The 10,855-nt window shown below is 49.8% G+C and overlaps 1 long non-coding RNA gene across 1 annotated transcript; it reads right to left on the bottom strand.

The window, feature by feature from the left end:
- Window positions 1-272: 272 nt before the first annotated feature.
- LOC118701319 (uncharacterized) lies at window positions 273-10,537 on the bottom strand. The gene is made up of 4 exons (XR_004982470.2): window positions 10,476-10,537; window positions 6,248-6,536; window positions 2,540-2,721; window positions 273-521 (listed from the first exon to the last, which is right to left on the bottom strand). It is a non-coding gene; the product is annotated as an uncharacterized LOC118701319 (long non-coding RNA).
- Between the last annotated feature and the right edge of the window lie 318 nt (window positions 10,538-10,855).

Below are 10,855 nucleotides of genomic sequence, written 5' to 3'. Positions count from 1 at the left end.
AAGAAATTATATACTAAAACTATACTAAATTATAGAGAAAGGATACATCAGAAGGCTAGAAAAGAATGATGATAAAACCCCATGACTCCTCAGAGCCTCGACAGAGCTGGACCATGATTGGTCATTAAATTAAAACAATTCACATGGAACCAATCAAACATTCGCCTGTTGGTAAACAAAGTTCAAGCCACATTCCAAAGCAGCAAACACAGGAGCATCAATCAGATACTTATTGTTTTCATTCCTCTCTGAGGCTTCTCAGCTTCCCAGGAGAAAATGCTGGGCAAAGAGGATTTTTCAGAAAATATCATGGTGACACTCATACCCAGCTGCTGGGCCTGTGCCAGAACCAGGGGATCCCATCTTGCCTGCAAATCCGGGTTAGAGAATGGTCCATTGCCCAGCAAGGCATCAGCTCCCACAGCGTGACGTGGATCCTGCTGAGGTAACTGCACATTGTCCAATGCTGCTCTTTCAACCATTTGTTTCCAGGTAGCTTGAAACACACCATACTGCACTGGCTGAAACAGAATCGTAGCAAGGTGAACAATATCATAAGGTGCAAGTAGATCAGCATTTAGAACACGAATCACTTGCATCACCTGTGAAGCGTTAACACCATACTGATCTACTTTTGACTCGAGATCCCTCCATGCAAAAACCTGATGGCTATCTTCTTGTCCCGAATTAGGAACAGCTTTGAAAACAGGAAAAGCCACAGGCCCACCAGAAGCAGCAGAAGCCATCTCCATCCATTTAGGTGCACCTATTTTCTCTAACAAATTCCAATCTCCCACTTCAGCTGCTTTCATTCTCACATGCTCCCAGAATTGCAAAGGGTGTCAAGGAGTCACAGCCACCTGGCAGGGAGGCAGAGTCCAAGAAACAGCAGGCCTGGATCTGCTCCGAGGGCTAACAGAAACAGATTCCTGCGTCTTTTTGGGTGCACTTATAACCGGCAGTTCACCGTCAGAACTATCACTAGAGAAAGAAGGACGCAATGTTAAAAATTGCTTGTGTTCAACCAGTTCAGGAGGGAGGGGCAGGCCAGATGGCTCAGCTGGGGCTGGAGTGGAGGCAGAGGACTCGAAGGAGGGCAGAGGAGGGGCAGAGGGCTCAAGGGAAAGCCTGGGGTGGTGGGGAGCAACTGATCCACGGGAGGGTGAGAGGGGAGCAGGGGAGCAAACGGCCCAGGGAGAGACAGAAGGGCCAATGACCCAGCCTGTTTTTCACTTGGCTTCTTCTGGAACTTCATTTTGGCTAATTGCTGTGCAGGCGCAAGATACTTTGGTTTGGTACTCAGTTCAACCAACTGCTGAGCAGTTTATCACAGGTTTAACATACACTCAGCAGTCTGTTGGAGATGAGTACCAAGGAGCAGTCTCAGCCTGCCGTTTGATTGTCACGATAGCAAACCCTGGGGGAACCTCCACAGCAACTGCAGCAGGCTCTTCAGGGGGAGATACATGGACAGGCTCAGCCTCAACTTCCTCCTGTTCCTCTACTTCAGTTTCTTGCTCTAATTCCTCTTCCTCCTTCTATCTTGTTCTGCTCTAATTCTTGCTCTAATTCCTCTTCCTCCTTCTATCTTGTTCTGCTTTCCGTTCCTTTGTTATAAATGATCAATCAAACGCCAAATTTATCAAAATGTGAAAAAGATTTTTTTTTTTTCCGTGACCAAAATACGGTCCTCAAAAACCCCAGAGCCAAAGAGAAAGTGTCGAGCCCGGGGTCGGCGCTGGGTGAACCTGGATCTGACCTCTATCGCATCAGACCTTCCCCTGTTCACGAGCAGCACTTCTTGCGGGGCTGTTTTATACAGTTTGTTATGCCTGAGGCAGAGGAGTCCTGATTTCTTTTGTAACTGCATATTCAAGACAGTTTCTTTCACTGTGCAGAGCTGGACAATCGCTGTTTCCTGGTCAATAGCCAGTGTTAATTGCGTCCGGGGAAGTCGTCTATTCAGATGTATTTTTCTGGCAACTTCTGCTATCTCGATCGATTGTATCAGTTGGGCAATGATCGTCCTCGGGCATCTTCCGATCACTCGGGATAGCAGCAATCATCGCGTTGGACACGTCTATTCATAAGTTAACTGGGTATTGTTCTCCTGCTGCCTTCAGGAACCTTGAGATTCCAAGTAGACGTCTGCCTCTGGGCTGCTTGTGGTCAGAGACTCGTTTGGATTTCACAGTCTTATAAAATACATTCTCTCTATAAGCATGAATTATTTCATAACATATATTACACCTTCAACGCCTCATACAACAGTCTCCAGGTAGCAGCTAAATCAACAACTGTCTTATACCCCTTAGATATCTCTTCCCATAGTCTCTTCCCAACCTTTTTCCATGCCCGGACACTGAAGGCAATGTCAGCATCAGCTTCAAACTATGTAGTTTACACCATGTCAGTAAACTACCAAGAGCATAATCAGAAGCTCGAACATTTTTCCTTTTCAATAAAGCCTTCCACATGGACAAAACAGCCTTTTCCTCATTTAATAAATTATTTCCCATTATTTTTCCCAGTCACTTACCTCGAATCAGACGTCTGAATTAGGTCCAGACCTCCGCGGCGTCCTTTCTGCCTTCACTTGTTTTTAGGGTACCTTTCAACTTTTTCTCTTTTTTGTCTTTCCTTTTTTGCAGTCCTGTTGCAATCATGGCAGGGCCACCAGATGCCGATATAGGCCACGACACAGCACAAAGTACCACGACTCTATCAGAAGGGTGCAAGAGAGATTTATTATAGCAACATGTTGCTGTTATACTCTTTCAAGATATTTACATTTACTGAACAGACACATTCACTGCCCATTGGTCATAAGAAAGAAACAAAGTTCTCAGTAGGTGACCAAGGAGCCATGTCACTCTGTGAGCCAACTAAAGTCCCTATCTTCTAACTCTCGCTCTTTCTCCATGGTGTCATGGTGATAGCCTTGGTACCTTCCTCCAGAGAGATACGGGGCTTTCCTGATCTTCAGGAAGCCTTCGCTGGCTCACAAGAACAGCACAAACATATGTTTCCTACAATGAGAGAGATGAAGGAGGAGGTGAGGAAGATCAGTTTGGCACCAGTGCAGGTTACAGGCCCCAAAGTCAGAGCCCAACATCCCCCAGCTAGAGAGAGAGGGTACACCCAATGAGCCAACCTGTAGTTCTTCCTGTGTGACCATGGGGAAGACATGGGAAGGTGGGATGGGAAATCCACTTCTCTACTGGCAGCATGGGTGCATCAGCTCAAGGAGGGAAACACTAACTGAGGGAGTTCCACTAAAGTGAAGGTAGCCCCAACCTCCCATGACCGAGCTGCCAGGTGTGATCTGTCAGATCCCCTTGAAGGAACCTCTACCATGTATGCCCAGGAAAGAAATAATAACCAGGGCTAGGGTGGGTCCTGCCTCTAGCTTGGGAGAGGCACAGGAATACCGGATTTTCTGGATGGTGTGGATCCAATGGCCTGGCACATCAGAGCCACAAAAATACAACGCCTTAGTTGATACTGGTGTGCAGTGTACCCTAATGCCCTCGGGACATGGGGGGCAGAACCTGTTTCCATTGCTGGGGTGACGGGGGGATCACAGCAATTGACCCTGTTGGGAGCCCAGGTGAGCCTGACTGGGAAGGAGTGGCAGAAACTTCCTATTGTGACTGGCCCAGAGGCCCCGTGTATTCTGGGCATAGACTTCTTCCAGAATGGCTTCACAAACACCCCAAGGGACTCGGGTGGCCTTTTGGAATAGCTGCGGTAGAGGCAGAGGGCATTAAGCAGTTGAACACCTTGCCTGGACTATCAGAAAACTCATCTGCAGTAGGACTCCTGAGGGTGGAAGAGCAATGAGTACCAATTGTCACCTCGACAGTGCACCACTGGCAGCGTTGAACAAATTGAGAAGCTGTGATCTGTAGCAGGCTCCGAGCCTGCTAGGGCTCCGTGGAGGGAAGAGGCTTAAAGATAGGAAAATGCCAAGTCATGGTGAAATAGCAACAAATTGAGATGCCGTGATCCCCATCCACAGAATGATCCGTGAGCTGGAGAGCCAAGGGGTGCTCAGCAAAACCCACTCACCCTTCAAAAGTCCCATCTGGCCTGTGCACAATCTGACAGAGAATGGAGATTGACTGTGGACTATCGTGCCTTGAATGAAGTGACTCCACCGCTGAGCGCTGCTGTGCCGGACATGCTGGAACTCCAGTACGAGCTGGAGTCCAAGGCAGCAAAGTGCTTTGCCACTATAGACATTGCTAACGTGTTTGTCTCCATTCCTCTGGCAGCAGAATGCAGGCCTCAGTTTACTTTCATCTGGAGGGGCGTGCAGTACACCTGGAACCGACTGCCCCAGGGGTGGAAGCACAGCCCCACCATCTGCCATGGACGGATCCAAGCTGCGCTGGAAAATGGTGAGGCTCCAGAACACCTGCAATACATCAAGGACATCATTGTGTGGGGGAACACGGCAATGGAAGTGTTTGAGAAAGGAGAGAGGATCATCCAGATTCTGCTGGAAGCTGGCTTCACCATCAAGAAGAGCAAAGTCAAAGGACCGCCCGAGAGATCCAGCTTCTGGGAGTGAAGTGGCAAGATGGATGGCGTCAGATTCCCACTGAGGTCATCAGTAAGATCACAACAATGTCCTCACTGACCAGCAAGAAGGAAACACAAGCTTTCTTAGCCATAGGTTTTTGGAGAATGCACATTCCTGAGTACAGCCAGATTGTGAGCCCTCTCCACCTGGTCACCTGCAAGAAGAACGAGTTCCACTGGGGCCCTGAACAGCAACCAGCCTTTGCTCAGATCAAGCAGGAGATCGCTCATGCAGTAGCCCTTGGCCCAGTCAGGACAGGAGCAGAGGTGAAGAACGTGCTCTACTCTGCAGCCAGGAACAATGGCTTGTCCTGGAGCCTTTGGCAGAAGGTGCCTGGGGAGACTCAAGGCCGATCACTGGGATTCTGGAGCCGAAGTTACAGAGGATCCAAAGCCAACTACACTCCCACTGAGAAGGAAATCTTGGCTGCCTATGAAGGAGTTCAAGGGACCTCGGAGGTGATTGGCACAGAAGCACAACTCCTCCTGGCACCCTGACTACCAGTGCTGGGGTGGATGTTTAAAAGAAAGGTTCTCTGTACCCACCACACCACTGACACCACATGGGGCACATGGATTGCTCTGATCACACAGCGTGCCTGTATTGGAAACCTGAATCACCGTGGGATTTTGGAGATAAATACAAACTGGCTGGAAGGTGAAAACTTTGGTCTCACTGACAAAGAGGAGCAGGTACAAGTGACACGGGCTGAGGAAGCTCCACCGTACAACCAACTACCAGCAGAGGAAACACGCTACGCTCTTTTCACTGTTGGTTCCTGTCGCATTGTAGGGATGAACTGGAAATGGAAAGCAGCTGTATGGAGCCCCACAGGACAGATGGCACAAGCTACCAAAGGTGAAGGTGGATCAAGTCAATTTACTGAACTCGAAACCATTCAGATGGCCCTGGACATTGCTGAAAGAGAGAAGGGGCCAAAACGATACCTTTTATATTGATCCATGGATGATAGCCAGTGATCTGTGAGGTTGGCTGGAAAGGTGGAAAAAGTCCAACTGGCAGCATAGAGGAAAATCAATCTGGGCTGCTGATGAATGGAAAGACATTGCCACTCAGGTAGAAGAGCTACCTGTGAAAGTCTGCCACGGAGATGCCAATGTCCCCAAGAGTCGGGCTAGTGAGGAACACTAAAACAACGAGCAGGTAGGTCAGGCTGCAAAGATAGAGGTGCCAAAGATAGACTTAGATTGGCAACATACGGGGGAGTTGTTCCCAGCTCAATGGGCCCATGATGCCTCAGGTCATCAGGGCAGAGACGCCACCTGTAAGTGGGCATGAGACCGAGGGGTGGATCTAACCATGGACAGTATTTCTCAGGTTATCCATGACTGTGAGACGTGTGCTGCCATCAAGCAGGCCCAGCAGGTGAAGCCCCTGTGGTACGGTGGGCGGTGGTCCAAGTACAAGTATGGGGAGGCCTGGCAGATTGACTCCATCACACTGCCCCAGACACGCCAGGGCAAGCGCTACGTGCTGACCATGGTGGAAGCCACCACGGGATGGCTGGAGACCGACCCTGTGCCTCACACCACTGCCCAGAACACCATCCTGGGCCTGGAAAAGCAAGTCCTGTGGAGACATGGCGTGGGAGGATCTTCATCCACTCGTCCCAGGTGTCCATGGGGTTGGGTTTCTTACCTACATACAGGCAGTCGTTTGGTGACAGGGGGACTCCCACCAGGCATGTTAAGAGCAGACCGTCTACGCTGCCAATGGCCATGCAATGATTGTCTTGCTTTAATGACTTTGCCAAAGTCACCCAGATGTTCTGTTTTGGCTGAGGGACGATCCAGCCGGTGGTCACTTGGATACAGATGAGGGCGCTGATAATGACGATGACAACGATGGCACTGGTACTGCTGTGGGCTGCCCTGGAGGGTGTGACAGAAAGAATCATACTTCTTCTTTCCCACTGGGTAGTTTTTACCTGTGTATGATAAAAACACACATTAGTGGACTTATTTTAAGACATTCTTAAATATTTTTAAGTTCTTCCTATAGTTCTTCCCAACTCCTCCCAATCATGCCCTTCTCTTTTTTAAGGGAAGTTTGAGGGAGGGAAAAAGGAGCAGTTTCAAGAGGGGAAAGAGGGAGGGGGTAGGGATAAAAGGTCACTGGTAGAGGGATGGTGGAAAAGGCAGGAGTGTGTCTGCATTTGAGATTGACATGGATGTTATCGGTGGGATGTATCTACGTGTGATGAGTGTCCTTGCCACAATGTTTGGATATATGAATTTCTTTTTTCTCCATCTCCAAGAGAAAGCTGCTTCTGTGGCATGGTGGGAAGGGGATCTGACTTTGTGTTCATTCGAGGGGTCATCGTCAGATCTGTGGTCTACTGATAAATCTTCTGGGAATCCACCAGGGTCCTGTACCTGTAGAAACACAAGCATATCCTCTCCCCCACATAATGAGAGGGTATGGCCCTTCAATAATTTTAGATTCATGATTCTGGTCAAGTACTGGAGGTCTTTCTTTGAGGTGTGTGTACATGTTGTTATTAAAGTGCCTTAAGACAGGGGGGTTTGGTTCTTTTTGAGAGCAATTCATGAAATTCATAGCATAAAGTACTTTGCACAGTCTGTCTTGTATAGAGAGAGCCAGGGGCTATTTACAAATCACAAATGGGACGGGGCTGCTGTGGAACGTGCCTTGAGCTGTTTTATTTTCCAGCATCAATCTCATTACATGGTTATGACAATGGGAAGATGCCAGCAGCTCGTGTCCTCAGCAGCAGACAAAGAATGCAATGTTACAACTTACTTTAAAAGTTTTTTTACCAATCCCACAAAGCAAAAGCATATTGACAGTAGTTCTATCCAACCACAATAAGCACAGGTACCTTTGGTTAAAACAATGCTTGCTTATTTTGAATACAATACCTGCTTGTAAGCCTTAAAACACAATGCACAGAGCTCCATTATTAAGCTTCAAATTTCCTAATATCTTGATAGAAAAACTTTTCTGTAGCTTAGAGACTTTTTCTAGACAAGCGTTAATACACAGACCATTGTTCTATTTGTCCGTGCTTTTCTACTTTTTAAATAATTTTTCTGCTGACCAATCTCAGGGCTACTGCTTAGCTCTAATCACAGTCCTGCTGTCTCTGAGGCCTGCCTTTTGCAGCTTCCCCAAAAACCCTCTGATTTTGTGGATTCCCACACTGAACACAAGTTCAGCTATTTTAAATCAAATGCTCACTGAGGTAGATTGTATTAGACATGGCACACTGCAAAATAGAGCTGCTATAGATTTTTTGCTGTTAGCACATGGGCACAGGTGTGAGGATTTTGAAGGAATGTGTTGTATGAATCTCTCTGGCCAGTCTACATCCATTCATAGGAAACTCATACAACTACAAGACAACAGGAAGAAATTGACTCTGAATGATTGGGGCTTGGATGAATGGTTTGAGGGATGGGGAATAACTGGATGATTGAAAGATACCTTAAAGGGAGCTTTGTTGTTACTAGTAGTTATTATTATATTGCTTTGTGCTATTCCATGCATAGTGAAATTGGTGACCCACTTGATAGAAAATACAGTGAAAAGGGTTTGGCTGGTGCCAGAAGAAGAAGGGAGAGTTGTAGCAATGTATCTGAACAACTTAGGCCACACTGTGCACCAGCCATATCACTTGTAGTTATTCTTATCAGAGCCCTCTGGAATTCACCAAGGTTACTAAGACATAAACTGTGCTAAATGAAGAAAGAAAATGCTGAGAAACAGAATGCCAAGACCAGAAGAACGAGATAACAGAGGGCTGCGAACCACCTGGACTGTAACCAATCACATACCCTGAGAAGTGAGTGCAGAACACAAGGACAAGAGAGAGGCACCAATGCAGAGATGCGTGATCAGTGTATGCAGTAGAGTTAGAATGCATAAATAAGTGCATAATGTAAACAATCAATGGCTTCAGCTTAATCATATTGGTGAGTTGTATGGGAGTCCTGTTTTCCCACCAAGGGTGCCTGGGAAGGAGGGATGGTTCTTTTCCATAAAAAGGAAAGCACTGAGGCAGGAGCAGGAGACAAGTGACCCTTGCAGGCCTGGGGCCTCATGGCCTCCTTGTCCCTGCTCAGCAGCCTGGCAGGGGCCGCCCCATGCTCCTGCCCTTGGCATTGCACATCCCCACGTGCCAGTGCCCATCCCAGCAAGAGCCCTGAGCAAGGAGGGAGGGACAGGATCTGCCTGGCCAGGCCCTGGGGCTCAGGCCTTGGCCCTTGGCATTCCTCAAACACATCCAGCTTTGCTCAGCACCAGAGACACCTTGGCCTTCTTTGTCCCCAGCTGTCATCACTGCCTGCAGTGTTCTGCTCTAACTGGAACCTGGGGACACTTTCTCAGTCATGTTCCTCTGTGGGACCCATTAAAACTTCAAGAAGCTTTGGAGTTTAAGTTTGAGTTCTTGAGAAGTTTTTTGAACACTCTCTCAGGGACTGAATCTGCTGTAAACAACACCAAAGCCCTGAGAGGCTCATTAAAATTTTCCTAGTCCAGTTATGGAGAAATATTTCAAATAACTTGTAAGAAATACACATTTTTATTTTAAAGGATGTCTTTTATTTTATTTCTCTTTAGCGCAGAGACGATTGCAGCATTCTGTGATTGATATTGACCCAGGGTCTCTCCTCAGCAGCTCTGGCCTGCTCACAGAAGCTGTGCCTGGAGCTCTGACCCAGTGTGGACAACCTTGCTCCACATTGCCCAGCCCCATCCTGTCTGTCCTCACTGCCCTGGGACCTGCTGTGCTTGGAGAGCTGGCTGCACCCAGCCTAAGAGGGGTTTTCCCCTTTTGGGGTTTTTTGAAGCAATCTCAAACTCCTGAGTTTCCCCACTGAAAACAGACACACTGCTCAGGTGTGTGCCAGCCCCAGGTGTCACCAAAGCCACTGCAGAGCTGCCCTGGGCCAGCTGTGAGGGTGGATCATCAGCCCAAGCTGCACTGGGCCACTGCAAGGGGCTGTGGCCATGGGCACTGCACTGACCCCACTGCTGGGTTTGGCTGCCACGGTCACCGTGAGAAATTAAACTGTCCTTGGAAACACTGGGGAGGACTGGGACATACTGGGAACACTGGGAATGCTGTGGGAGACACTGGGACATACTGGGAGTGACACTGGGGAGGACTGGGACATACTGGGGAACACTGGGAACATTGTGGGGAAGACTGGGGACAGTGGGGCACCCTGTGGATAAATTTGGGAGGAACTGGAGGGAATGGGAATGGACTCAGGTGTTTTGGGAGGGACTGGGCTGAATTGGAAGGGATCGGAGGGGCACTGGGGTTGTACTGGGGTTGTACTGGGAATGAAGTGGGCTGTACTGGGAGGGAATGGATAGGCTGTTCCCGCCTCCGCCGCCTCTCATTTTCCGAGGCTGCCGCCCATCACTGCTTAGAACCAATCAGCGCCAGAGATCCGGGGCTGGGGGCGGTGCATAGGCGGCCGCCATATTTTTCTTTTGCCTACAAGTCCCGTCATGCCCCGCGGCCAAAAACAGCCCCATTGCAGCCGGGACTGCAACGCCCGTCATGCCCCGCGCTCCACAGAACCCCCGGGATCCGCCCCCATCTGTCCCAAAAGTGTCCCCCCGAGCCTGAAGGATCCCTCAGTGCCTCCTCAGCGCCCATTTGGGACCCCACAAAAGCGTCCCCGGACCCCCTGCGTGCTCCCAACCCCACAGATGCCCGGTACAGCCACTTCTGGGAATTCGTCTCCTCTCATCCCCCGTGGCCCCAGAGCCCCTCAGAACACAGTCCCGCGCTTAAAACTCCTGCCGTGCCCCGCGCCCTAAAGAGCCCAGTTAGAGCTCCCCGAGCTCCCCCCAAGGATTCCCGAGCCGTTTACGTTCCCCCGAGGACCTCAAGTCACGGCTTGGACGCAAAAGTGTCCCCCAGGTGCCTTCCCGGACCCCCGAATGCCGCGTTCGAGCCACTTCCGGGACTACAGCTCCCATCATGCTCCGCGGCGCACGTCCAGCGCTATTCCAGCCGGGACTTCATCTCCCGTCATGCCCCGCGCCCCTCCGAGAGCCATTGCAGCTGCGCCCAGAATTCCGGTGATGCTCTGCGGCCCCGTTAAACCGTATGATACCTGCGCCTTCAACTCCCATCACCCCCCGCGCCCCAGCGAGCCCCGTTCCAGCCCCCCCAAGGGCCCGCCCGGACACCGAAGGGCCCCAAATTCCCCTCCCTGACGTCCAAGGGCCCCCCTCAATCCCCAAGTGCTGCCCCGGACCCCG

This window comes from Molothrus ater, unplaced genomic scaffold (genome assembly GCF_012460135.2).
Source record: "Molothrus ater isolate BHLD 08-10-18 breed brown headed cowbird unplaced genomic scaffold, BPBGC_Mater_1.1 matUn_MA579, whole genome shotgun sequence".
Classification (NCBI taxonomy): domain Eukaryota; kingdom Metazoa; phylum Chordata; class Aves; order Passeriformes; family Icteridae; genus Molothrus; species Molothrus ater.
The sequence above is the reverse complement of the archived record's forward strand: the minus strand, read 5'-3'. Positions and strand labels throughout refer to the sequence as shown.